Source organism: Bactrocera neohumeralis, chromosome 6 (genome assembly GCF_024586455.1).
Source record: "Bactrocera neohumeralis isolate Rockhampton chromosome 6, APGP_CSIRO_Bneo_wtdbg2-racon-allhic-juicebox.fasta_v2, whole genome shotgun sequence".
NCBI lineage: Eukaryota > Metazoa > Arthropoda > Insecta > Diptera > Tephritidae > Bactrocera > Bactrocera neohumeralis.
Window position 1 is genome coordinate 43,334,961 of NC_065923.1, and position 4,473 is coordinate 43,339,433.

Consider the following 4,473-nt stretch of genomic DNA (forward strand, 5'->3'; position numbering starts at 1 on the left):
AATTGATTTTGAAAATTTTTGAGTTGCGACTCTTTGTAGTTAGTGTGCGATATGGGATGAGCTATATTTTTGTTCTATCCCAACATGACCCAATCAAAACTCTCCTTAGACTTTTACTTACATTGGTAGTCCAAAAAGTATTTTCGTATTCCTAATCAAACTTCAACTTATTTTGTTTTATATTTATAATGAAGTTTAATGAACCAAGTATGTACCATTTTGGTTGACCACTTTTTGCCATCTTCGGCTAGAGACATTATTAGATCAGTGTAAAACTTTCATCAGTGTAAATCGAATTTCGAAATTTCCAGAATGGAACGAGGGAACCATACGAACTGATGCAGCATCGTCTCCGTAAGCTTCACAAATTTCATTGCAATTTTCCCTTTTTTATACAAAAATTTCTTCATTATTTTCACTCAGCAGCTGTAACTTTTTCAAATGGCAAGATACGCAGACCTTTTCGATTACCCAATATATGGTAAATTAAGGTCAATCTGATAAGTAACTAAATATGTACGTAAAAAATTGCCGTTTATTGTCATTTATCACCTGAGCAATACGAAGAGTAAGCCTTGTGATGTTTTTATCGGACAATGCAGAGAGGCCATTATGACACAACTGCTGTTATATTTCTGCACATGTACACATGTCATATATACATATAAATCCAGTTGTGCAGATCATTAAATTTACATTTAAATCTCATCATCAATAACATCAAGTGTGATAAATTATTGGCACATGCACTTGGTGCTCTTGCGTTGCTCTGTTTATTCTAAAGTGATAACATTGATGTATATTGAGCCATTTGCAGAGTGTCATGGGTAATTAAGGCAAACATTAATATACTTGCAATAGGTATGTTGCTACAGAATGTTTTGTATAAAAGTTTTGTTCACCCAACAATTGTACATATCACCTAAAACTAAGCTAGATAGCTTTATGGGTATATATCTATAAATGATCAAGTTGAAGAGACGAGTTCAAATCCGGGTGTCTACCTGTCCGCCCGTCCGTCCGTCCGTCCGTACGAATTGTAACTGAGTAAATATAAAGAATTTTGATGAAATTTGATATGGGCGTCCTGGGCAAAAAAAAAAAATACAAAAACTCCGCTCAATCCCCATTTAACGATACTGTTAAAAACTACTTAAAGCGTTATAAATCAATAACTAAATACTTAAAGTTTTAGCCGCGGGATGGTATGGCAGGGCATTAATGGAGAAGGGCTCAAAATTTAACGATGGGCGTGAAACCGTTTACTTTATGTAGAAACACATATGTATATATTTCGTAATCGGCTGTAGTTCACGTCTACTTCCCATACAACACAATTTTATATTCAACTGATTCTTTCCTTTGGAGTGTATATATCAAGAAACAAGTAAGGAAGGGCTAAGTTCGGGTGTCACCGAACATTTTATACTCTCGCATGGTAAAGTGATAATCGAGATTTCATTATTCGACATTTACATATTTTTTTATTTTGCTGTAAAATTAATTAGATTAGATCAATTTGTGTACTTTGAGTATTGAATTGTATTTTCATTTCCTAATGTATATGTATTATACAGACAAGGCATCAGATGGAATTCAAAATAGCGTTATATTGGGAGAAGGCGTGGTTGTGAACCGATTTCACCCATATTTCGTACATGTCATCAGTGTGTTATGGAAATATTATATACCGAATTTCATTGAAATCGGTTTAGTAGTTCCTGAGATATGGTTTTTGGTCCATAAGTGGGCGACGCCACGCCCATTTCCGATTTTTAAAACAAGTCTGGGTGCAGCTTCCTTCTGCAGTTCGTTCCGTAAAATTTAGGGTTTCTGACGTTTTTTGTTAGTCGGTTAACGCACTTTTAGTGATTTTCAACATAACCTTTGTATGGGAGGTGGGCGTGGTTATTATCCGATCTCTTCCATTTTTGAACTGTATATGGAAATGCCTGAAAGAAACGACTCTATAGAGTTTGGTTGACATAGCTATAATAGTTTCCGAGATATGTACAAAAAACATAGTAGGGGGCGGGGCCACGCCCACTTTTCCAAAAAAATTACGTCCAAATATGCCCCTCCCTAATGCGAACCTTTGTGACAAATTTCACTTTAATATTTTTATTTATGGCTTAGTTATGACACTTTATAGGTTTTCGGTTTTCGCCATTTTGTGGGCGTGGCAGTTGGCCGATTTTGGCCATCTTCGAACTTAACCTTCTTATGGAGCCAAGAAATACGTGTACCAAGTTTCATCATGATATCTCAGTTTTTACTGAAGTTACAGCTTGCACGGACGGACGGACAGACAGTCATCCGGATTTCAACTCTACTCGTCACCCTGATCACTTTGGTATACATAACCCTATATCTGACTCTTTTAGTTTTAGGACTTACAAACAACCGTTATGTGAACAAAACTATAATACTTTCCTTAGCAACTTTGTTGAGAGAGTATAAAAAAAGATAACGGGATAAAATTTTGCTCGTTTAATGCCTATGCTATGCCTCAAGTCCAAAAAAAAACCTGTTGAAGCCTTTATGTACCGAATAATTGAACCCCAGTACCTATAGTTGACCTCTTAGCGAAAAAATTTGTCAATGTGTCTGATTTATAATTGAATTCGCTTCTTGATAGTGGTATATCCGTGTACTACAAATGAGTTGAATGGGGTTAATACTTCCTGTAGCCCTAATATACCTAATATAAAGATTTTGGAACTTCCGGGTGACTTTACACTGCATACATATAACGACCAAAAAGCGAGTTATCTTAATAAAATTGACAAAGCACGTTTTCTTATAACAATGCATTTTCGTGCTCAGAATAAAAAAAAATCCGGTGGAAACGACCCTATATAACTAACATGCCAAGGCTTTAATCCGTGCAGGTTACAAGAATATGAAAAATTCGATTATAATTTAAATTTCGCGCGAAAATTCATTCATCGGAATATTTCTTTTCTAGGTTGGGAAAGACTTTAGTATACCGTCCCATTATTTCGGAAATAAAATTGGTATGGTCGCATAGAGGAAATTCTCCAGATCAAGAATATATATATAGCTATAGCTGCAGGAAGCTTATAGTTTTCGAGATATTCGCATTTAAAGTTGAAAATTACCATTATTTGAATTACGTATTTTCTAGATATGAAATTAATTTTGAACTTATATTTTTCACTTTTATATCCACTAACACATCACTCATTCGTTTTTACACATTTATTTTATTACCAGCGTATGAGTCTGGTCCCTTTTCTAATGAACTGCTCATTTTCAAAATCGGTGATTTTTCGAAATTTTCATGGACCACTTGACGTGGTTTGACCCAGCTTTCATATAGATTGAGAATTGTTTTTAATAAATACAAACTCAAAAGCAATTGATCAGCGCACATATACAATTTTCAGAACTGTAAACAATTTGATTAAATAATATTTAAATATTCATTGAGCTAATATTTACCTATCAGTATAGAATTATTTGTATAATTTTTTGATAGAAAAATTTATCATGAATTTTTTTAAGCAGAGTCCAGACTGACTTGAAACAATGCTTCTAATAAAAATAACTTATTCATTTTGGAAATTCATTTTTTTTTTAAGAAATTTTTCACATTTTTCCAACACTCGTTATTTTAAAATTAAATTAAAATATTTAACCAACAAGCTCTCAAGCACAGAATAAAGCAAAATAAATATAACATATTGGAAGCTTCGATTAGTGGTTAGCCTCGGGGTATATGAAAATTTAGCAAAGCTGGTTGCTCAGGAAATAACAACCGCTTTTGCAATAAGACTATAACTCCGTCAACAAAATTAACTCTATTGCTGTTGGGTAATTATATATTTATACGAGAACAAATATGTATATCAGAACGTGATTTTTATGATGCAAGTTTTTGTAAATGCTCTTGTAGGTAATAAAATCGGTTCTTACTCGTAGTAATATTAATAATAACTGCCGTCTATAGATGGTGACTTTAATTACTTTGAGAAATCTCTTGCAATTATTTTCGTTTGTTGGAATAATAAAAATAGCATACATACATACATATGTACATATTTAGTATATGGGAGTGGGGTAATTCGCAGACCAAATTCACATATTTTTGATACAAAACTATTTTATATATCCAATATTATACGATCAGTTTATTTTGCTAAGGTATCTAAGGTATCTTACATTTTGACGGTTATGTATTGTATAACGTCAATCGGATGTTTAAAAAAATCTTACGTCAGGTAAATTGATGGATTTTTGAGACCGCAAAGTGGATGTATGATTCAGCTCTGAATTTCGCGCGAACTTTGATTTTATACTAGTATATAATTTGGTAACTTATTTGTGCTTAGGCAAGTGAAAATAGAAGATATGGATTCCTCAGATAAAGAATGTTTTTCTTCGCCCATACCGAGTTTATGTAGGCGAGAAGATGGCGAGGAAAGTCAAAGGGGCATGGTCCGCTCGTGC